The 25,682-nt window shown below is 42.4% G+C and overlaps 1 protein-coding gene across 7 annotated transcripts in view; it reads right to left on the bottom strand.

Annotated features, from left to right (window-relative positions):
• The window catches only part of DDR2 (discoidin domain receptor tyrosine kinase 2), a 180,251-nt gene that overhangs the window by 74,531 nt on the left and 80,038 nt on the right, over nucleotides 1-25,682 (bottom strand). The window lies entirely within an intron of this gene.

Raw genomic sequence — 25,682 nt, forward strand, 5'->3', positions numbered from 1 at the left:
TTTGCAATGATCCCATAAATATAAAAATGTTCAAGAATAAAAACTTTATTTTAAAAAAGAAAGTTTCTTCCAGGTAACACTATTAGTCAACAAACACTGGGTCCACTATTAGAAAACTGTATAATGTGAAATTATAAAGGGAGACAAAATCCCTTTAAGCTGGAGTGATCAGAGGAGGTTTCATGGGGGAAATAAGCACCTGATCAGATTCTTAAAGGATGAATATGATTTTAATGGACAATAATGGGAATACAGTAAATAACAGAATGACATACCTAAGAGGAAACAGGAGCTTTTTTTTTGAGGGAATAGAACTTTCTATGATGTTTTCTAAGCAACAGAACTCTGACCCACCCCAAGTGGTTATATATATATATATATATATATACACACACACACACATACATACATTCAGATAGCTCTGACTGAAGAGGATAGAGCCAAAACTAATCAAACACAAAAAAACTAAAGTGGCCTCATGGTAGGGGGCAGGGGAAAGTGATCCATAGGTATGATGACCATGGTTTTATGGCATAGATTTGGATGAGATCAAATGTCTCAGTGCCTACTCACTGCCAGCAGCAGGAACACTGCGTTTCCACGAACGAGTCCACAAACAAACATGCCCAGAGAAGGAACACACAGGCAGACCTTGGAGACATTGGTCTCGGCTGTAAACTAGAACTAACCCATGACCATGATTCAGGATGTCCTTCTACAAATATCTGAGCTTCTTGGGAGCACTGCCTTGGGTAACTACTCTCTCTTAGCAGCTTTTGAAGAACAGTTCTCCAGTTCTCTTTCATGACACCTTCCTTGTGGATTATTGGCTATTACTTTCTCCCCTCCATAACCTTCCCCATGGTTCCTTCTTCAAGGAATGTCTCCTACACCTCATTCCCCTCACACATTGAATTTGTTTTTATTAGATCCTCCGTAACATTGCTATAAAATTACGTATTTAATCATTAGCTGCAAATGGTTTGTTCTTGTATCCTAAAAAGAAAACATTATATCTTGTACAAAGTAGATGCTCAAAAATGGTTTTTAACTGAACTAAGCAGAACTTCAGTTCAGTTCAGTTCAGTCGCTCAGTCGTGTCTGACTCCGCTACCCCATGGACCACAGCACACCAGGCCCCCCTGTCCATCACCAACTCCCGGAGTTTACTCAAACTCATCCCCACTGAGTCGGTGATGCTATCCAACCATCTCATCCTCTGTCGTCCCCTTCTCCTCCTGTCTTCAATCTTTCCCAGCATCAGGGTCTTTTCCGATGAGTCAGCTCTTCCATCAGGTGGCCAAAGTATTGGAGTTTCAGCTTCAATATCAGTCCTTCCAATAAACACTCAGGACTGATCTCCTCTAGGATGGACTGATTGGACCTCCCTGCAGTCCAAGGGATACTCAACACCATAGCTGCAGTCTTCTCCAACACCATAGTTCAAAAGCATCAATTCTTTGGCACAACTTTCTTTGTAGTCCAACTCTCACATCCATACATGACCACTGGAAAAACCATAGCCTTGACTAGATGGACCTTTGTTGGCAAAGTAATGTCTCTGCTTTTTAATATGCTGTCTAGGTTGGTCATAGCTTTCCTTTCAAGGAGTAAGTGTCTTTTAATTTCATGGCTGCAGTCACCATCTGCAGTGATTTTGGACCCCCCAAAAAAAATAAAGTCAGCCACTGTTTCCACTGCTTCCCCATCTGTTTGCCATGAAGTGATGGGACCAGATGCCATGATCTTAGTTTTCTGAACGTTGAGCTTTAAGCCAACTTTTTCACTCTCCTCTTTCACTTTCATCAAGAGGCTCTTTAGTTCTTCTTCACTTTCTGCCATAACAGTGGTGTCATCTACATATCTGAGGTTATTGATATTTCTCCCGGCAATCTTGATTCCAGCTTGTGCTTCATCAAGCCCAGCGTTTCTCATGATGTACTCTGCATACAAGTTGTTCAAAAAGTATTGACTGAACTTTCTTTTGGAAAGTTTTACTTGGCTCAGGTTGTGAACCCTCAATACCAGTGATTATTTCTGCTTTGTTTGCTTAAATTATGGTGCCAAGCAGGTAACAAACACAAAAGAACCATTAATAAACCTAGAAGTACTATACCATGGATACCTAACATGTGCCAAGGACAATCTCATGTAATATTTACAGTCACTCTACCAGGTTTGTTTTCATCAATAAAGTAACTGAGGAGAAAAAAGTTAAATCTGATCTGGTTACACAATTGATAGGCATCAAAGCTCATGCACGAAGCCAGGGTTTGCATTACTCCAAAATCTACTTAGGTTGCTTTGTTGCTGTTTGTTTTGTTTTTGTCCTTGTTTGTCATTATACTACACTCTCTTTTGATCTGACCTCTGCTACTTCACCAGAGCTACACTCCTGTTCAATCTTTCTACTTAGTTATATTCAGACTTCTTTCATTTCTTTTTTTCACCTTGCCTCCTTAGGACCTCTATTTAAAAGTTTCAGTCCTCTCTTTGATTCAAATCACCACCGGATGGTTATTTCTTCAGTGAAATATTCTCACCCCCTTGATTGCACATGCACTGAAAGCATCGTATGATTTTTCCACATAGAAATGATCGTAGTTTATAATCATATATCCATTGCTATGGTTGTCTAATTAGTGCCTGCACCCCGATAAGCTCCTTGTTTATTTTACTCACCATTGCATTCCCAGCACTTATCAGAGTGCTGGATAAATAGTTGCAGAATGGATTGATTGTCTTAAGCCACATATTCAGTTGTTGTATCTGGCTAGTCTAAATTCCATACCTTAAAAGGAAGTATCCCCAAAACTTGTTATAAACAGACATCACCTTTTTATGCCTCTTTGAATGAATTTTTCTAAAGGTTCAAAATTTACGCAATGTGACATATGAATAAAACCCATAAACATACGTGAAAGAATTTCAAGCAGATGGAAGGTCCTTCTCTACCCACTTCTTTGGTTAACAGTGCAAATTCTTTGACAAGAAATTTATTCAAACTTTAAAAATAAAAAGTTATTGGCCTTCATTCATTCAGCAACTATTTTCTGAAAGTCTATTAGGTGCTGTTCTGGGTGCTAAAAAGGCAGAGAAGACTCCTGGTATCATGGCGCTTATAATACACAAACTAGCAAATAAATAGATAAGAAACCTAAAGAGATATTCATGCCATGAAGACAATAAAACCAAGTAATGTGATGGAGAATGAATGAGGGTCATTTCAGGTAAGATGATCAGGAAAGGCCTCCCTAAATATGAGACTGACAAAGAAATAGATAAATAGGACAATGAAGAGAATAGGCAATACTCATATACACAAGAAAAATATATATAAGTGGGAAATTTCCATATAAGAAAACGGGCATTTAGAATTGGTGAAAAGTTTCAGATGATTCAGTAGCCTTTTCAAAAACAAATAAAAGTATATTCATATCTCACACAAAACTAAAGAGCCCAAAATGTAAAAACAGAACTATCAAACTATTTCTAGAAAATATTGAGAATCTGCTGTGAGCAAGAGGAAAGCCTACATAAATAAGACATAGAAAGCAAAATCTCCAAATGAAAAGAATGATAATGCTTTCATCAAAGTTCAAAACATCTTTGAGATAAAAGGCATCATGAACTTAACAGACAAGCAACAGGCCAAGAGAAATATTTGAAATTTTAGAACAAAACAATGTGTTTGTATTTTTCTGGTATAAAGAGTCTTTATAAATCATTTTTTAAAGCGACTAGAAAAATGAGCCAAGTAAATAAAAAGCATTTAAAAGAGGAAACAATATAATACCAGTAAACATTTAAAAGCACTCAACCTCATTAGAATCAGAAAGACAAACAGCAGCAGTTGAATACCAATTTTATCTGTCACATTGGCAAAAATTTAAAGTGTGAAACTATGAAATTTGGCAATAGTGCAGAGAAATAGAGACTCATCCTCTGCCACTGGCTTTATAAATCGGAAGATGATTTAAATCAAAACATGCAAATAGACTCTGATCTATACATTCCGTTTATTATTTATCCTAGAGATGATTTACATAAGTGCATAATGATGTAGACACAAAGAAGTGCTTTGCATTTTTTTTAATTTTTATTTTTAATTGAAGGATAATTACTTTACAATGTTGTGTTGGTTTCTGCCATACAACAGTGTGAATCAGCTATAAGTATATATATATCCTCCCCTGTGAGCCTCCCTCCCAATCCCCCATCTCACCCATCTTTTTATTTTATCATGGGAAGAACAATTAATATAAGACCTACTCTGAACAAATTTTTAAGTGTATAACATATTATTGTTGACTACATATTATTGTTGACTATATGTGTAATCAACAATAATATGTAGTCAACAATAGGCCGAGAGGAGCTACCCTGGGCCAAAGGCCAGGGTGGGGGGGCGGCAGCTGAGAGGAGTTACCCCAGGTCCAAGGAGTGGTGGCTGCGTGGGCACAGGAGGGCCAAGAGGAGTTACTCCACATTCAAGGTCAGGAGGGGCCGTCGTGAGTAGATACCCCTTGTCCAAGGTAAGGAGCAACGGCTGCACTTTGCTGGAGCAGCCGTGAAGAGATACCCCACGTCCAAGGTAAGAGAAACCCAAGTAACATGGAAGGTGTTGCAAGAGGGCATCAGAGGACAGACACACTGAAACTATAATCACAGAAAACTAGCTAATCTGATCACACGGACCACAGCCTTGCCTATCTCAGTGAAACTAAGCCACGCCATGTGGGGCCACCCAAGACGGATGGGTCATGGTGGAGAGGTCTGACAGAATGTGGTCCACTAGAGAAGGGCATGGCAAACCACTTCAGTATTCTTGCCTTGAGAACCCCATGAACACTATGAAAAGGCAAAAAGATAGGACACTGAAAGATGAACTCCCCAGGTCGGTAGGTGCCCAATACACTACTAGAGATCAGTGGAGAAATAACTCCAGAAAGAATGAAGGGATGGAGCCAAAGCAAAAACAATATCCAGCCGTGGATGTGACTGGTGATAGAAGCAAAGTCCGATGCTGTAAAGAGCAATATTGCATAGGAACCTGGAATGTTAGGTCCATGAATCAAGGCAAATTGGAAGTGGTCAAACAGGAGATGGCAAGAGTAAACGTCGACATTCTAGGAATCAGTGAACTAAGATGGACTGGAATGATTTATAAATTGTAACTCAGATGACCATTATAACTACTACTATGGGCAGGAATCCCTTAGAAGAAATGGAGTAGCCATCATAGTCAAAAAAATAGTCCAAAATGCAGTACTTGGATGCAATCTCAAAAATGACAGAATGATATCTGTTCGTTTCCAAGGCAAACTGTTCAATATCACGGTAATCCAAGTCTATGCCCTTGGCCAGTAATGCTGAAGAAGCTGAACTCGAACGGTTCTATGAAGACCTACAAGGCCTTTTAGAACTAACACCCAAAAGAGATGTCCTTTCATTATAGGGGACTGGAATACAAAAGTAGGAAGTCAGGAAACACCTGGCGTAACAGGCAAATTTGGCCTTGGAGTACAGAATGAAGCAGGGCACACGCTAATGGAGTTTTGCCAAGAGAACACACTGGTCATAGCAAACACCCTTTTCCAACAACACAAGAGAAGACTCTACGCATGGACATCACCAGATGGTCAACACCAAAATCAGATTGATTATATTCTTTGCAGCCAAAGATGCAGAAGCTCTATACAGTCAGCAAAAACAAGACCGGGAGCAGACTGTGGCTCCGATCATGAACTCCTTATTGCCAAATTCAGACTTAAATTGAAGAAAGTAGGGAAAACCACTAGACCATTCAGGTATGACCTACATCAAATCCCTTATGATTATACAGTGGAAGTGAGAAATAGATTTAGGGGACTAGATCTGATAGACACAGTGCCTGATGAACTATGGACAGAGGTTCATGACATTGTACATGAGACAGGGATCAAGACCATCCCCATGGAAAAGAAATGCAAAAAAGCAAGATGGCTGTCTGAGGAGGCCTTACAAATAGCTGGGAAAAGAAGAGAAGTGAAAAGGAAAGGAGAAAAGGAAAGATATTTCCATCTGAATGCAGAGTTCCAAAGAATAGCAAGGAGAGATAAGAAAGCCTTCCTCAGCAATCTATGCAAAGAAATAGAGGAAAACAACAGAATGGGAAAGACTAGAGATCTCTTCAAGAAAATTAGAAATACCAAAGGAACATTTCATGCAAAGATGGGCTCGATAAAGGACAAAAATGGCATGGACCTAACAGAAGCAGAAGATATTAAGAAGAGGTGGCAAGAATACACAGAAGAACTGTACAGAAAAGATCTTCACGACCCAGATAATCACGAGGGTGTGATCACTCACCTAGAGCCAGACATCCTGGAATGTGAAGTCAAGTGGGCCTTAGAAAGCATCACTATGAACAAAGCTAGTAGAGGTGATGGAATTCCAGTTGAGCTATTTCAAATCCTGAAAGATGATGCTGTGAAAGTGCTTCACTCAATATGCCAGCAAATATGGAAAACTCAGCAGGGGCCACAGGACTGGAAGAGGTCAGTCTTCGTTCCAATCCCAAAGAAAGGCAATGCCAAAGAATACTCAAATTACCACACAATTGCACTCATCTCACATGCTAGTAAAGTAATGCTCAAAATTCTCCAAGCCAGGCTTCAGCAATACATGAACCGTGAACTTCCAGATGTTCAAGCTGGTTTTAGAAAAGGCAGAGGAACCAGAGATCAAATTGTCAACCTCTGCTGGATCATCGAAAAAGCAAGAGAGTTCCAGAAAAACATCTATCTCTGCTTTCTTGACTATGCCAAAGCCTTTGACTGTGTGGATCACAATAAACTGTGGAAAATTCTGAAAGAGATGGGAATACTAGATCATCTGACCTGTCTCTTGAGAAACCTGTATGCAGGTCAGGAAGCAACAGTTAGAACTGGACATGGAACAACAGACTGGTTCCAAATAGGAAAAGGAGTACGTCAAGGCTGTATATTGTCACCCTGCTTATTTAACTTATATGCAGAGTACATCATGAGAAACGCTGGGCTGGAAGAAACACAAGCTGGAATCAAGATTGCTGGGAGAAATATCAATTACCTCAGATATGCAGATGACACCACCGTTATGGCAGAAAGTGAAGAAGAACTAAAGAGCCTCTTGATGAAAGTGAAAGAGGAGAGTGAAAAAGTTGGCTTAAAGCTCAACGTTCAGAAAACTAAGATCATAGCATCTGGTCCCATCATTTCATGGGAAATAGATGGGGGAACAGTGGAAACAGTGTCAGACTTTATTTTTGGGGGCTCCAAAATCACTGCAGATGGTGATTGCAGCCATGAAATTATAAGACGCTTACTCCTTGGAAGGAAGGTTATGAGCAACCTAGATAGCATATTTAAAAGCAGAGACATTACTTTGCCAACAAAGGTCCATCTAGTCAAGGCTATGGTTTTTCCAGTGGTCATGTATGGATGTGAGAGTTGGACGGTGAAGAAAGCTGAGTGTGGAAGAATTGATGTTTTTGAGCTGTGGTGTTGGAGAAGACTCTTGAGAGTCCCTTGGACTGCAAGGAGATCCAACCAGTCCATCCTAAAGGAGATCAGTCCTGGGTGTTCATTGGAAGGACTCATGTTGAAGCTGAAACTCCAATACTTTGGCCACCTCATGCGAAGAGTTGACTCATTGGAAAAGACCCTAATGCTGGGTAGGATTGGAGGCAGGAGGAGAAGGGGACGACAGAGGATGAGATGGTTGGATGGCATCACCGACTCAATGGACATGCGTTTGGGTGGACTCCGGGAGTTGGTGATGGACAGGGAGGCCTGGCGTGCTGCGATTCATGGGGTCGCAAAGAGTTGGACACGACTGAGTAGCTGAACTGAACTGAACTGAATATGTGTAATACTGTATCAGATCTCCAGAACTTACCTCACCTTGCTTAATTGAAACTGTATGCCTACTGATTAATAACTCTCCCATTTACCCCTCCCCTTGAAAGTGAAAGTCTTAGTCACTCAGTCATGTCCAACTCTGCAACCCCATGGACTGTAGCCTGCCAGGCTCCTCTGTCCATGGAATTCTCCAGGCAAGAATACTGGAGCAGGCAGCCATTCCCTTCTCCAGGGCATCATCCCAACCCAGGGATCGAACCCGGGTCTCCTCCATGGCAGGATGATTCTTTACCATCTGAGCCCCAGGGAAGCCCACCCCTCCCCTTAGTCTCTGGCAACCACCATCCCACTCTTTCATTCTATGGATTTCACTATCTTTTTGGGATACCCAATTTAAGTGGAATCATGCACTACTTTTTCTGTGACTGATTTTTTTTCCTTTAACAAAATATCCTCAAAGTTCATTCATGCTCTTGCATATTGCAAAATTTGCTTCTTTTTTTAGAGCTAAATATATTTCATTGCATGTATAAGCCACATTTTCTTTATCCATTTATTTGACAATGGACATCTAGGTTGTTTCCACATCTAGGCCATTGTGAATACAATGAACATGGGGAATGCTAGTATCTTCAAGATCTTGACTTCAATTATTTTGGAAAAATACCCAGAAGTAGGGTTACTGGGTCATGTGGTAGTTTTATATTTAATTTTGAGGAATCTCCATATAGTTTTCCATAAATGCTGTGGCCAACTGATCTTAAAGAAGGATGCAAAGAATATATAATGCAGAAAATGAGTCTCTTAAAAGAATACCGTTAAGAAAACTAGGTACTCACAAGCGAAAGAATGAAATTGGACCCTATCTTACACCATACACAAAAATCAATTCTAAGTAGGTTAAAGACTTAAATGTAAGATCTGAAACTTTAAAACTTCTAGAAGAAAACATAGAGGAAAAGCTTCATGATAGTGGCCTTGGCAATGACAACATAGATATGATACCAAAAGCACAAGCAGAAAAAAGCAAAAATAAAGAAGTGAAACTACATTGAACCAAAAAGCACAGCAAAGGAAACAATCAACAGGATGAAAAGGCAACCTACAGAATAGGAGAAACTGTTCGTAAACCATATATCCAACAAGCAACTAATATACAAAATACCTAAGTAACTCATACAACTCAATGGCAAAAAAATAAAATAAAATTCCACTAATAAAATGCCCAAAAATCGGCTAAGGAATTGAATGGACATGTCTGCAATGAAGACATACAATGGTCAAGAGATAAATGAAAAATGCTCAACCTTGCTAGCCATCAGGAAATACAAATCAAAGCCAGAGTAAGAAATCAGGATGGCTAGTATCAAAAATGAATGAATGAAAGACAACTGTAGACAAGAGTGTGGAGAAACTGAAATCCTTGAACATGTGGGTACAATATTTTTTTAAGCAACAAAACTTGGAAATTTTCTACCAATAAGGGAGTGCTAGAAACTATGGCATATTCCTGCTATGAAATACTAATCAATAGTTTTAAAGTATGAGTTAGAACCATATGTAGTTACATGGCTAGATGTCCATGACACGGTTTTAGGTGAATAAGCAGGATTCAAGACATATATAAAGCACACTATATATTTCTATGGATATAAAAACATACTTACATACATATATACACATATATACATAAAAAATCTAGAAAGTTAAACACCATCCATCTAGGGCACACTCTAGTGCTAAAATGGGCTAGTACATGAGTACAGAGCAAGGAATCTTGGAATGCAAGTGCTGATAATAGTAATTCCCTCAGAGAGTATCGTGTTTGGCATTGGAGATTGGAAATGAAGCTCAAAAGGAAACTTTAGTCTTATTTGTGATGTTTTGATTTTAACAAAATATGTCCCCTGTTAATGTCATTCACATTTGTTTCTCTGACAAAAAAAAAAAATATATTCCTTGGGGCAGTCCATCAGAATCTTGAGGGTGCTAACCAACCAACCATGCATATCCAACAGACTCAAGGTGTGGGGTGACCTATCTTGTGTTTTGAGAATCACTTGAGGTATTGAGAGATATTGTTTATTACTATTATATCTTGCAGATGGAGTAGAATAAAAAGCAGTTGAGAATTGCTACTTAAACCTTTCTCTCTTTTTTTTTAGAACTTACAAATGAATAATCATCAAGCCTTACAACAAACCTGAAAGGAAAGATTACCATCCCCCCTTTACAAAGTAGGAAAGTAAAACCCTAAGTCACTTCACTCACAACCTTGGTAGACTTACCTGACCTGGCTGCTGGACCCCATTCATCATGCTGAATTACAGTTCTGTCTGTCTCTCAAGCCAAATCATGAGTCACTTAAAGTTAGGGATCTTGCTTCCCTATATACCAAAATCAGATTAACTCTAACTCGCCTGTGTCACAAAACTAGAAAGAGAAGGAATTAAGGTTCTTCCAGTTCCTCTGACTCCTTGGCCAGGGCTACTTCACCCAGAGCCCAATAGTTTCCAAGGAACATCAATGACTATATAGTTCAGAGAGCATATGTTTGTGTAATGAAAAACCCACTTCCCTCTTGACAGTCAAAATTCCCCACCCTAGCCAAGCTGGATATGGCTGGAACACTCCAAACTGACCCCAAAGGAGCCATGATTCAGGACCTTCCAGATCCAACAGTAGATGGCTGACTCTCCATCATAGGACTGCCCACACCAGGACTGAGACAGGCCAAGGGTCAAAGCCATCAGGAAAACTGGGAAGTAAATGGAAGGTTAGGCAGATGTGATTGTGACAGTCATAGCCAGAAATTACAAGGAATTTTTAAAAAGAACCTAGAATCAAACTTTTCACAAGTTATTTCTGTACTTGGGTACTTGTACTTTATGCTATCACTTATATGTGGAATCTAAAAAAGCCAAACTCAGAGAAACAAAGTGGTAGTTATCACGGGAAGGGGGTGGGTTGGAATAGAGAAATATTAATCAAAAGGTACAAACTTACAGTTATAAGATGAATAAGTTCTGGGGATCTAATGTACAGCACGGTGGTTATAGCTGATAATACTGTATTTTATACCAAAGTATAGATATTAAATATCCTTACCACAAAAAGGAAATTATATGCCAGGATGAAGATGTTAGTTAATGCTACAATGATGATCATTTTGCAACATATAAATGTATCAGATCAGCAGGCTGTACACCTTAAACTTACACAATGTTGTGTTATTTATAGCTCAGTAAAGCTGAGCCGGGAGTCATACCACATTGCTAGGCACAAGCTCTACTCTGGTGCTCAAATAGGCGAATGAGTGAAGGTTGAGCCCCAAAGATGAGTGCTGAAATGACCTGTGAGCTGCTGAGTGAGAAAGGGTGTACAAGAAGCTAAGGTCTGCCACATAGTTCACACACCTAGGGAACTCAGGGCATGAGGCTCTCTGTACTGGTGGAGCAACAGATTTCAGTGCTCCAAAACACAAGCCATACTGCAGTGTCTGTTTTCTACTATAGGACTGATAGATGGTAGATAGATAGACAGACAGACAAGAGATAAACACATGATGAAGAGGTAGATAGATGATATCTATTTAGATGATACAGATTTAATATAAGAAGAAACAGTTTTGTAAGTGCTGCTATAATAGTTAACTGCATTTATTTGGAAAAAATAGCGCCATAATTTCCCCTTGGTGATAACACGGAAAGTAGGCAAAAAAGGCCACCCTTAGGATTTCCCGCCCTTAAACAAATGGAAAATTTGAGTATGTCTATTTCTCCCAAGTCCCTGTGAAGTGACTATAACTGACAGATAGTAGAGTTCTCATTTTCCCCCCAAATCTGATTATTAGCAAAAATCACCTTTTTCTCTGAAGCGGAGCTAGAAGTATATCCCACTTTAAGAAATGTCTGAACTTGCCAAGCTCATAAATCATGAAAAGTTTATCCACATTGCACAATAATTCTTTGAACAAGCCTTCAGTGCTGAGTACCTTTGAATAACAAGTTTCCACACAGTACATTTAAAATAACATTCAGTATACAAAAAGTTCCATCTACTTACCAAACTCATAAACCATGGCAAGAGTCTCCACATTACAAAATTATTCTTCACTTTACAAAAGGATCTACTGCTAAGTTCCTTTGATAGAAAATCCTTCCAGTAATTCAGAATATGATTCAGTATACCTAAATCCAGTTTATACTCAACTTTCCAGGAATACAGCTTGTGTACCAAGCAGGCAACATCTGGTTTGGCAGATGGTCATTCTTCCCAGATAATCCATCCTTCCAGGTCCAAAAGCTAGAGATAATCTGAGGTGACTACCACTTTATGGAAAAATAAAAAGTCTCAGATTTCCCCCTGGGATCTTTACACTGAGCCCATGAAAGGAGCCAAATAGGAAGTGCTGCCCTCTGAAAAAATCAGCTCTGGCCTGCAGCCAGGGCCCCTCCACCTAAACTCGGGTAGACCATCCTGCAGGAAGGGGTGGGGCCCTGGAAAGGCTGGAGTGTGAAGGGAAATGAGATAAAGAGACTTGGGTCAAACAGGAGCCAGTCTGAGGTGTGGCGTGTGCACAGCTGGGCATGGTACACTTGTCCCTGTGTTTGTGTTGAAGAGCCTGGTGGGGAGAAGAAAAAGCCACATGCTTTACGACCGTAGATTTTCATTCAGGGGCCGTTCAGGGCATTCAAGGCTTGTTTTCTTCTCTGCTGAGTCATTTTTCATTTCAGATTCAACAAATAAAAAGCGCAATCTTTGGAGTATTTAATACTCAGCAAACAAATATGCAGAAATGAGCTTCATTTTGGCAGAAGAAGAGCCACACACACACATACACTCCCTCACTGTACCAAACATCCTCCTGTTTTATATTGATTCCCAAGGATTTGTTGATGTCTTCCTCATTCCCAACTTTCCTCTGGGAATCCCAATCTCTTGCTTGTCAAAACGTAGCTGCTCAGTGCTGAGCCAAAGACCTGGGTCGGCCCAGTCTGTAAGTGTTTAAGCACACAGGATGTTCCCCAGATGACCCGAGGTGACCCTCGCTGCTCAGAGGGGGATGACACAGGCAGCTATGCTCCTGCCTTCCTTATAAGAGTACTTTCATTTCCTCACCCTTTTCACCTGTAAAATGGAGACAACTAGAGTTTGCCAAAGTGGAGGGTGGGGGTTGGGGGGTCGAAGGGAGAGAGCCATCCAGGAAGAAGAGAGGTCACTGAGTGAGATCGTTGTGCGGCAGACACTCCCCCTGCCAGGGGCAGAGGGGACAACAGGACATCCATGGTGTGACATCATTTGTCTGTTATCCTTTCTAAGGATATAATCACATTAATGCCTTCATGAGATTAGGAGGAGGGAGGGAAAATATTGATACAAAGTGAAGGCAGGGTGTTTTCTAAACACAAAAGCCTCTGTTAGAAGCTCAGTATCCCCTGGCCTGCTGAACCCTCCAGCAGAGCCTTCAGTCTCACTGAGTTCTAGCAGCCTCGGCTCTCCACCAGGACGTTTCATTCCCACTCTAACTTTCAGGCTCCCATACTTAAGCACCTTCCCCACCCCGCCTCTCTCGCTCTCTTGCCCCATCTCACCCTCTACCCAGGCTCCTCAGGCTCCTGATCCATGTCCTGGGGAGCAGAGCGCTGCTTGTAGGGATTCTTGAGCACAGGAAAGTTGACAGCAGGGCTGACTGACGGTTTGTCAGAAGGTTTTGGAGGTTATGAAATAAAGATATTAGTCCTCAAAATTATGGACTCACAGCCACAAGCGCTTGAAGGTACCTGAAAACTCAACTACATCAATCCTTTGTGGTTAAAAGTAAGGAAGGTCAGTCAGCCCCCAAAGCATAGAGGTCTCCGTGTGGGCAACAGCTGGTCAGAGGCGGGACCAGGCCTCTGGTCACCCAGGCTAGCATGGGTTCTCTGGTGACACTGCCTCCCTTGGCCCAGCCTCCTGCTTTTCTTTCCTCAAACTCAGCACACAAACCTGCTTTAGGCCTCGTCTGTCTCAGTAACTGATCTCTTTAAACCAGAGTGAAGTTATTTGGAAAAATCTCTGTGATGGTTTTCAAATGTGTCCACAAATCTGTGACATGGAGTCATGTGTTCATGGAAAGCTGGCATCTCATTTCCCTCCTCTTGAATACAAGCTCAACAGGGTGACTCGCCTCTAACAAAATTAAAACAGGGAGAGTGATGGCTGTGAAACTCCAGAGCTGGGTCCCAGAAGGTAACACACATCCACTGGGCTCTCTCACAGACTTGCCCTGCGAATGCACTGCCAGGCAATAAGGGAGCCCAGGCCACGTGGAGAAGCTAGGCACAGGTCTTTTGGTGGATACCACCGCCAAGGTCCCTGCAGGCAGCAACAGAAACTCACACACTTGTGAGTGAGGAAGGCACCTACGTGACTCCAGCCTCAGCCATCAACTGTTACAATCCCAGGAGAGACCATGGGCAAGATAGCTGAGCTGAGCCCAGTCACCAGAAACAGAAGCGATAATAACAATAACATGATTGCTGTCTGTTAAGTCACTAAGTTGTGAGGTGATTCATCACATGGCAAAAAATAACTGGAACAACCTCCTTGGGAAAGGAAGGCACAGCTTCCTGCAGACCTAAGTATTGGGTTTTGAATGCTGCCTGGTTGTTACTCGTCAGCAATCTGTCCATTGCCTCAAAGTCTATGGGTAAAATGGAAACAATGGTGAGCAAGAGACATAGCTCTCTCATTAAACCCAGAAGTGGGTTTAAAGACTAACCATCCACATATAAAGTGCCTTTTCCTTGAGGGCTTGGTAGTGAATCTGGAAGCAACATTTTACTCACTGTATCACCCCTTCCATTGCCCCTGGGTCCCTGCACCCCTTGCTTGACCACCCCTCTCTCCAATAACTCCTTCCCAGCCACCAGGTCCAAAGCCAGACTTTCCAGGTTCGAATCCTGCACCAGTTATGTGGACTTGACCACACACCTGAACCTAGACTCTGTAGGAGTGTCCTGAGGATGGAACGCGTTGTTACATAGAAAATACTTAGAACAATGTCTGGCTCATAAATTTTCACAGATAATTGAATTTCTACTTTATTTTTACCACGTACATCTCCTTGTCTCAATAAATTTGCAAGTTACAGGCAAAAACATGCCTCCCCCATTCATCACCCTCTATGTGCATCAGTTCATACCTACACAGCGGGTGCTCAGGAACACTTGCAGGTTGATGTGTGGGTCATTTCAATGGTAATAAAACAGGCAATACCACCAATACAAACTCCTTGCCTTTGACAAGCACACTAAGCCTTGTTGGGAACATCCTATGAGTGATGCTGTCTCTGGAGAAAGGGACTTGACCTTTTATGTACAGTCATTCACAAGTCATGAAAGACTCAGGCACTTAACTATGAACCAGCATAACACAAACCAGCCTGGGGCTGAGTAGAGCAGGGCTGTGGCCATGTCTGGGGGACAGTGATGTGATCACACTGCTCGGTCAAGTGCTGTTCTGTTCCCATGTGAGAGTACACACATCCCAATGACCTTTCAGTCCAGCCACCCAAAGCCATGAGGGCCAAGACCTGGTTCCAGCCATGCCATTTCCACCAGGGCTGCCTTATTCTTGTGGTCCATGGTAGTGCTGGCCTCTTAAGAACACATGTCTCTATCAGGCTGCTTATTAATTTGCACAGGCACAATCAATGTGGGCTTGAAGCATCTCTAGGACACGAGTAAATTTGATCTCAACCATTCATAAGAAACTCTCCTGAGCCTCAAAAGATATTAGGTGTGATGCCAATGAACTCTGCTTCAGGTCCCTGCAGGAGGTCCACCAGCCAGCATCTCCCCTTTCAGCAAAGGGACCTAGGTGTCTTTCCCTTGACATATTCAGGGACTCCCGAATACAAGGGTTAACACCAGTGCTTTTGCCACAAAAAGAATGGAGAGCCCTCACCTTCTCTGAGACCATCAGCTGAACGAGGAAGCAAGGATTTCACCTCTTAGGGCTTTGCAACCATATTCTGTAGTGAAAACTTCAGCCATGATACAGATCAGGCACTTCAGCCAGATACTAATTGATCTCTGGGTTGAAGGACACTTTTCTATAGATCTGGAAAGTATGAAATATGGATAAAAGTAGAAAATGGTGTCACAATTAAAGTTAACTGAGATGATGCATGTAAAGGACTTATAGCACCGGTGCCTGGGAGATAGTAAGTACCTGTTAGCATTTAGTTGTTAGTAGTAGTACTATGAAGCTCCAATACTTTGACTACCTGATGCAAACGGCTGATTCATTGGAAAAGACCCTGATGCTGGGAAAGATTGATGGCAAAAGGAGAAGAGCGCAACAGTGGATGAGATGGTTGGAAAGCCTCACCAATTCAATGGACATGAAATTGGGCGAACTCCGGGAGACGGTAAGAGACAGAGAGGCCTGGCGAGCTACAGTCCATGGGGTCGCAGAGTCACACACGACTTAGTGACTAAATAACAAGTGTTACTGTGAATAGAATGGTGCACAGGAACAAAAAAAGCTCAGCAGTTAAGGTGACACATATATACTGAAAATCTGTTGTGAGCCCAGTACAGGTTGAGTCACCTGGAGGCAATACAACAAAAAAGCAGCAGGAGAGTTACATGGCTGGCACATGTAAACATTTGGAAAAACAAAGATAGCAGGCCGGCAAGTTCATGGCAGGTCATAGCTACAGGGATGGTGTGATAGAGGAGGAGGTACACAAGTGGGCCTGGATGAATACTGGACTTTAGGAAACACCAAGAAGGAAAAAGAAAAAGTGAAGAATTCTGAAAAATTGCAAAGTTTGACTGGTCTGGCCAATGAAAGAGGTAAAGGCTCACTAAGACCTTCAAGGCTGAGAAAAAGAGAGGAATTCAGTGCTGACCAGCTTGTTTGCCATCACTACCAAGCTCAGACACCTCATAGACCCTTTTGGGGACCTGAAGGTCTTCCTACACTCAAAAGTCTTAAGAAAAACAAGCAAGGCAAGAACATGGAGCAATAGAGATTAATCTTCTCACTTTGCTCTGAGTTTAGGGGTGGCAGAGCAAAGCAGAAGATGTGGTATTATGCAATTCTTATCATGGGGACATATAGACACTAAATGTAAAGTGGGCCCCACCACCTTAGACAAATATAGCCCAAGAGTCCCTGCCCAAACCCCAGAGCCCAAAAGTTTCATTCAGCAGTTGGGTCGGAACCAAATGTCTGGGACTCCTTTCCTGGTTCCTACCTTTCTCTTCAAGCAAGTTACTCCCTCCTCACCTGCAGCTCCTGCAATCCTTGCCAAAGTAATAATGGCACTGATCATAAGAAGCCTGGCCTCTAACCCTTTGCATTTCATGCTTCCTTCATATTGCTAGCTGGACATTCCCTTCTATGTTACTTTCACTGGAAGCCTCTGAACCAGAAAATATAAGTTTGTTTAAGGCTATGAAACATCTGCAGACTTCATCTGACTTCAGGAAGTTTCCCTGTGCGTCACCAATGCCTGGCACTTACTCCTGATGTGTAAAGAGCCTCCTCTCTCCAACCTGCCAGGCCTAATCCTCCCCACTTCCTAGCTCAGCTCCTAACCCCTACATTGCCAAGGACAAGTGAGAGACCAAAAGCGTGCCTGATCCTAGTCTCAAAGCCTCCCCGTTCTCAGTCTCAGAAAGTATTCTAATCAACTCCATCTCTCCTGCAGAAAGACACACCTTCCAGCTCCTTTGAATGAGACCCCATGGCTTTTGAGCTGTCCCTTTTCACCAAGTAGATTCCTGCTTTTGTTCAAACTCATGTTATGAACACCTATCTGACGTGCCCCATCCCACCTTTGGCCTCAGGTGATGGCCTTGGAGATAATATAGATATGAATAGAACATTTGTTAGCAGCAATATTTCTCTGTATGCCCTTCCCCGCTAGGCTGTGTGAGCTCTTGCAGGCAGGGATCTTGTCACACCTTCTTTGAATTTTCAGAGCACAGTCTGGAGACAATCGGTGAACATGTTAGGCAGATGAACAGATGTCCAGAGGGGTCCTTAGGATGCAGGAGTGGCTGTTGCCCTGTCCATCTCACTGCTGGCAACTGAGAACACGGAGTACACCGGCTTCTTCAATTAGTCTCTTACCTCATTTCTGGCACTTCTTCCAGGTCAAAATGGAGTCTCCTCTCTCGACTCCTTTGCATCTATATCCTGTAACATAGCAGATACCATCCGCTGACTGATATAGTTCCTAACTGTGCTTGCATATATGTGGGAAAATCCTGTCTCCTCGGTAAAACTGTGAGTTCTGAAGGGCAAGGATATTTCTTATCTCCTAGTGCTTATGAGAGTCATAATAAATATTTCTGGAGCACATATTACACAGTAGGCAAGATGCTCAGTTTTACATGAATTTTCTCAGCCCTCATAACAACTCTCTGAAGTTTTTATTATTATTAGCCTCATTTTGCAGAAGAGAAGTCAGAAACACAGAGAATAGATAATTTGTCTAAGATCACAAAAGTAGCAAGTGCAACAGCATTCAATATACGGTTACCTACCGGAAGGTTATGAGGTTTGGGGACTGGACTCTGGCATGTTCTCCCCACCTAGTCCAGTCAAATTGTACATTGTTACCGGGCACAAAGTTATGTTCAGCTCTCCTACACTTGACAGATTTCTATCACACCGCCAGCGAGTGAATCTGCCTTCAGGAGGCCGTCCCCCTCGCCTCCACCTTTTCTTTAAATTGAAGTATAGTCAATTTACAACGTTGTGTCAGTTTCTGGTGTACAACAAAGTGATTCAGTTCTATTCAAAGTGATTCTCACACACACACACACACACACACATATACATGTATATATGGTTTTTCATCTTCTTTCCCATTCCGGTTTATCATAAGATATTGAATGTAGTTCCCTGTGCTATACAGTAGGACCTTTTTATTTAGTTTATATATAATAGTGTATACCTGTTAATTCCAAACTCCTAATTTATCCCTTCCCTACCCCCTTTCCCATTTGGTAACCATAAGTTCGCTTTCTCTATCTGTGAGTCTGCTTCTGTTTTGTAAATAAGTTCATTTGTATCATATATTAGATTACACATACAAGAAATATCATGGTATTTGTCTTTCACTTTCTGACTTACTTCACTTAGTGTGATAATCTTTGGGTTCATCCATGCTGCTGCAAATGGCATTATTTCATTCTTTTTTATGGCTGAGTGACACTCCGTTGTGTAAATGTACCACATTTTCGTTATCCACTCATCTGAGGATGAACATTTAAGGTGGCTCCTATGTCTTTGGGGCTTCCCTGGTAGCTTGGATATTGTAAAAAAAAAAATGCTGCTATGAACATTGGGGTGCCTTTATCTCTTTTAATTAGAATTTTCTCCAGATATATGCCTAGGAGTGAGACTACAAGATCATATGCACCTGCCTCCACCTTGTACTCCTTGATTCCCATTGACTGACCTGGAGCCTCTCATGTACCTGATCTCAGAGCTGCACTTGGCATCACAGCACTGAGACAGCTCAGTGTTCCCATCTCGCCCTTCTCCTCACAAACACAGGCAGTTCAATGTAGTAGAAAGGTCTGGGCAGGGACAGATGGTTTTGTGGCTCTTGAAACTTAGACAGTTGGAAGGACCCTTTGCTTAAGAAACAGTACAAAACTACAGATACAAAATGAAGTTCGGGACCTCAAAAGGATCTTGAATTAATGAGGAGGACAGAAGTAGAAGCTGTACCTACTATGGCAAATCCATCTCAGGGCCTTCATTCTAGTCCCAACCCTTCCACTACCATGCTAAAGCCTGAGCAATCCCTTTCCTTGAGCAGGCTCAGTTCTTCCTGGTTCAAATGAGGGGGGTGGGAGGAGAAAGAGTGGGGGAGCTATGCAGCCCCTCTCAGCCCTGCAACTCTGAACTCTATCAGCCATGGTCCAAACACTTTCCCAGGTTCCCTGCAACATCACAGAACTGCCCCTGATCCGGGAGGGATGCTACTCCTCCCTCCAGCCCAAGGCATATACTGTATTACAGTAATGAGAGCTTAGGTTGCTTTAAATATCACAAAACAAAAACAATAGGCAGCCCTGGTTCATCATCATTCCCTGCCCAGACCACAGAGGAGAGCACCGCCAGACCGACACCAGGGCAGAGATGGACAGCAGAGCCCACACAGCCCCTTTCAGGAATCCACTGGCTCATGTCTAGAGCGAAAATCACTCATGGCAGAGGTTGTGAAGAGCCGGTCAGAGGGAGAGCCCACGAGGTCACTCTGGGACGCAGAGGCCCTTAGATGGAGTGAGGCTGGAGGTCAGGGTCCTGGATCCACCACGGATGAGCTGGTGCCAAGCCTGAGGCTTCAGGAACCATGGTCTCTCTCCTCTGGGAGAGCCAGAGAAGTCCAGCCAAAGGTCTCCGCAGAAAGGAGGCTCATCTCCCCCCAGGTCCTGGGAGGCATCCGCTGAGCAGAAGAGCAAGCATTCATTAGAAAGGAAGGAACCGTGGGGATGTGGAGGGGACTTTCTCCCTCAGGGCTCCCCAAAGCCAAAGGACAAATCCTCAGGGGAACCTGGCAGACCATACAAGTCTTATTCTTAAAGCAAGAGCTAACTAAACTGTTCAGCTCACCATAAAGAGGCCCTAGTTAACTTAGGTTCTGTCAAAAGGTCTATGACAGATCAGAGGTCCTGTCAGACAGCTGTTTGACGTTGATATGTGTCAAACTGCAGAGTAGGACATGCACACAGCAACCCTCCACAGACAGGGATGAGACACACATGCGTATTCTGCACACCTGGCTCCCCTGCCCCTCACAGCTCCCAGGCCATGTGACTCCACTGCTCCAAGACTATCCCTGGTGCCCAGGGAACATGGCATTTAGAACACATGGGGGTTAGGGCCAAGGAGGGGTCCTTTCTACACCATGCCCACCCCAAACCCTAAACCCTCTAATGCATGGTGCTTCCACCAGAAAAAGAAGGGAAGAGGAGAGCTGCCAATGATTTGTGTTTGACAGCAAACACACGCAGGCACCTCTTTCCTAAGCCTTGGGTTCTTTTCAGGCTGAGAATATTGAGTTATTGACAAATAACTATGTCAGTCAGACATTTTAAAAGGGAAGTGGAAAGTCTGAAGTCAAATGAAGGACTGAGCTCGTTTCACTGGGACCCTGCTCAACAGTGACTACAGGAATGTGCATTGAGCAATACATCCAATGGCAGGTGGTGTCACCAATCCATGGGGATCCCAGCCTGTTCACAGGGGACAGAAGTAGGCTTGAGGGAGGCAGAGACTCTGAAGAAGGCTGGTGTTGGGTGGAGCAGAAGAAACTACTGTAAAATTCATTAAACAGGGAAACCAGGACCTGGAACACCTGGTTCCTAGCACACAGCCTGGCCTACTCTTGAATTTACACTCCAGGCCAAGATACCACTGATTCTTGATCTCTGCTGAATCCCCAGCATCTGACACACTGCCTGACATGGAGCAGGTGCTCAGGAAATCTGTTGAATTAATGTACAGTAGCCTGCATGCAATGCAGAAGACCGGGTTCAATCCCTTGGTTGGGAAGATCCCCTGGAGAAGGAAATGGCAACTCCAGTATTCTGCCTGGAGAATTCCATGGACAGAGGAGCCTGGAGGGCTACAGTCCATGGGATCACAAAGAGTCAGACAGGATGGAGCGACTAAGCACAAGCACACACAAGGTGCCCAATAAAGAAGGCTGAGTACCGAAGAAGACTCTTCAGAGTCCCTTGGACTGCAAGGAGATCAAACCAGTCCATCCTAAAGGAAATCAACCCTGAATATTCACTGGAAGGACTAATGCTGAAGCTGAAGCTCCAATACTTTGGGCACCTGATGTGAAGAGCTGACTCATTGGAAAAGACCTTGATGCTGGGAATGACTGAGGGCAGGAGGAGAAAGAAGTGACAGAGGATAAGGTGGTTGGATGGCATCACCAACTCAGTGGACATGAGTTTGAGCAAACTCCAGGAGACAGTGAAGGACAGAGAAGCCAGGCATACTATAGTTCATGGGGTCACAAATAGTGGGATATGACTTAGCAACTGAATAACAACAAATGTGCCTAATAAACTCTTGTTCCCTTTTTTACATTCTTAATCTCCTCCGTGTCAGGAACTTAAGCTGACTGTGGGTTTGTGAACTGTTTGCCACTTGTGGCTGGAACTCAATGAATAATACTGTTTTGGGCACACCTGTGTCTCACTTATACTTACCACCCTTCCAACATAATAGCAAGCCTTCCATTACTTTCCCATCTCTGAGCTCTTCATTGATTACATTCTCCCTTGGATTTGAAGTCAATTTTTTTCATATGATGCAGTCTTGTCTCTATTTTTATCCCATTTGTACAGTGCCAAATATATTCATCCCATTATAAACTCACTGAGATTGGACTGAGTTCTACATCCTTTGTAGGCACCATGACACCCAGCAAGATGCTTTATCTATCTCTGAATAAACCTCACAGTCTCTTTCTCCCAAGATCTGACCTCCATAGTTATACTGAATTCCTCATTACTCAATGGAGAAGGCAATGGCACCCCACTCCAGTACTCTTGCCTGGAAAATCCAATGGATGAAGAAGCCTGGTAGGCTGCAGTCCATGGGGTTGCGAAGAGTCAGCGCAACTGAGCGACTTCACTTTCACTTTTCACTTTCATGCATTGGAGAAGGAAATGGCAACCCATTCCAGTGTTCTTGCCTGGAGAATCCCAGGGACAGGGGAGCCTAGTTGGCTGCCATCTATGGGGTCGCACAGTGTCGGACATGACTGAAGCGGCTTAGCAGCAGCAGCAGCAGTATTACTGAACATGGTCTTTTCTCTTTAAACATCTTTCCAACTTTCAAAAAGAAAAAAAAAACTTGAAATATTCATTAACCAGCTTTTATTGAGAACTATACCAGGCACAGTGCTAAGTGGTAAAGAGAAAAAATGAACACACACATTAGAGATCAGAAATGCCACAGTTTAAGCCTCCCTCTCTACTAAAGCCCAAAGAGTTACCTAACTAAGTGGTTTAATGGAAATAGTATCTGACCAGCTGCTCAATTAATGGTGTAACCTTGGATGAACTAAATATCCCCCCTGATATCCTATTAATCTGAAAAATAAAGGAGAGGAATGCCAAGGACATGCTCTCTCATTTTTTGTTCCTTCTTGGCAATAAGCAGTACCAAAGTTTATGTGATTACATTCTATGGTAAAGAGTAAAAGTTCTTGCCATATGACCCAGCAATCCCACTGCTGGGTGTATATACTGAGAAAACCAGAATTGAAAGAGACACGTGACCCCAACGTTCATTGCAGCACTGTTTATAACAGACAGGACATGGAAGCAACCTAGATGTCCATCAGCAGACCAACAGATAAGAAAGCTGCGGTACATATACAAATGGAATATTACTCAGCCATTAAAAAGAATACATTTGAATCAGTTCTAATGAGGTGGATGAAACTGGAACCTATTATACAGAGTGAAGTAAGCCAGAAAGAAAAACACCAATACAGTATACTAATGCTTATATATTGAATTTAGAAAAATGGTAATGATAACCCTATATGCGAGACAGCAAAAGAGACACAGATGTATAGAACAGTTTTTTGGACTCTGTGGGAGAAGGTGAGGGTGGGATGATTTGAGAGAATAGCATTGAAACATGTATATTATCATATGTGAAACAGATTGCAAGTCCAGGTTCGATGCATGAGACAGGGTGCTCAGGGCTGGTGCACTGGGATGACCCTGAGAGATGGGATGGGGAGGGAGGTAGGAGGGAGGGTCAGGATGGCGAACACATGTACACCCATGGCTGATTCATGTGAATGTATGGCAAAAACCACTACAATATTGTAAAGTAATTGGCCTCCAATTAAAATAAATAAATTTTTAAAAAATAAACAAACAAAAAAAAAGAGTAAAAGTTCTGTAGTATTGAGAGAAGAATGAGAACCATAAAGTTAAAATCATTTGCAGGTAAAATTTAAACTACCATTGGCAGTAACTATCCTTAAGCCACATCAACAAACTGCATACTCAGAGACTTTATCAGTGATACACACCCAACGAATCATCTATACTCAGAGTTACACATGTGAATCTAATTGGGTTGACAGCATCCAGGCAAAATGAGAGTGGTGGACAGGGAAGTCTGGCATGCTGCAGTCCATGGGGTCACAGAGTCAGATACAACTGAGCAACTGAACTGAACTGATAAGACTTTATGTTGCTCTTGGTCATTTTGCACTCATTGGTTCTATGGGCTGCAACTATAATCTGATTTTGCAGCAGGAGGAAAAAGAAAAGGACCTAAAGAGGGTCTCTTTTTTTTTTCCAGATGATGGAAGAATTTAAATTTTTTCAATGGAAGAAATAATCCAAGAAGGAAGACAGAGTGACACTAATTGCAAAGGAGTAAAGATAAGAAAAATGGCTCAGTACTTGATGTACTAGGATGCTGGGAAGAAAAGTAAGACAAAGAGGAGCAAGAGAAGAACTCAAAATTGTACAACTGGAACTTATAAGAAGATAGAGATTTTCCTCAGAGAAAATGTATTGGACTTTCTTCTTCCAAGGAAGAAGAACCTCCAGGATCCACAAGTTCAAGAAGTTTAATATTCAACAAGTGGGAAGGGAGGAGAGGATATTTCTCTACAAGCAAACAAGAGCATTCATTGAAGGAGATTTTGGAATATTTCAACTAGAAAAAAGAAGACTCCATTGGGAGTTGGTGGTCTTCTACTGTCCTGAAGTAGAAGGATCCAGACCATGCAACAGACCTGTAAAGTCATAGCTAAGGAAGTTTCAGAGAGGAAGATTTCGACCAAAACTAAAGGGGAACATCCTAAAAATTAGAATCATCCAAAATTGGTATGTGTTTCTTCGTGAGGCTATGAGCTCCTCATTACTGGAAGTGCTTATACAAGTGCTGCTGCTGCTGCTAAGTCGCTTCAGTCATGTCCGACTCTGTGCAACCCCGCGGACAGCAACCCACCAAGCTCCTCCATCCACAGGGTTCTCCAGGCAAGAATACTGGAGTGGGTTGCCATTTCCTTCTCCAGCTTATTCAAGTAGAGGCTGAATAATCATTTTATTTAGGAGACTGTAGGAAAGAGTCCTTTTCTATGCAGGTGATTAGGCTAGCAAACTTCTAAAAGTTCCCTTCCAAATTTAAGAGTCTATATGTCTGTTCATCAGAGTGCAGAAACAAGATAACCTAACACAAGGACTTCCCTGGTGGTCCAGTAGCTAAGACTCCCAGTGCAGGGGGCCCAAGTTCAACTCCTTGTCAGGGAGCTAGATCCTACATGCCTCAACTAAGAGTTCACATGCTGCAGCTAAAAAATCCCACATGCTGTAACTAAAGATTCCCATGTCCCCATGAAGATCGAAGATCCTGCATGCTACAACTAAGACTCAGAGCAGCCAAATAAATAAATAAATATTAAAGTAAAAAGATAACCTGACAGCAGCCTGATATAGAGGACAGAGTGAATTGAAAGAATGAATTATTTATGCTGATACAGATTAGAAGACTCATGTCATGATAACTTCTGGCCCAAGAATTATATGGCCTGTAGTTGTAGTCATATAGACTGTCTATGTTCACATCACATGCACACTTCAGAGCTGATCACTGTCCCCTTTCCTTTTATGCATATGCCATATGGCCCAGATTCTGTGGCAAAAGTGGCACATCAGGACTATTCTCTACTACAGTCAAATTGTTTACAGCAACTTTGAGCTTCAGTCACAAGTGGGCAAAATTGAC

Source organism: Giraffa tippelskirchi, chromosome 5 (genome assembly GCF_054371585.1).
Source record: "Giraffa tippelskirchi isolate mGirTip1 chromosome 5, T2T-mGirTip1v1.2.pri, whole genome shotgun sequence".
In the NCBI taxonomy this organism is placed as follows: domain Eukaryota; kingdom Metazoa; phylum Chordata; class Mammalia; order Artiodactyla; family Giraffidae; genus Giraffa; species Giraffa tippelskirchi.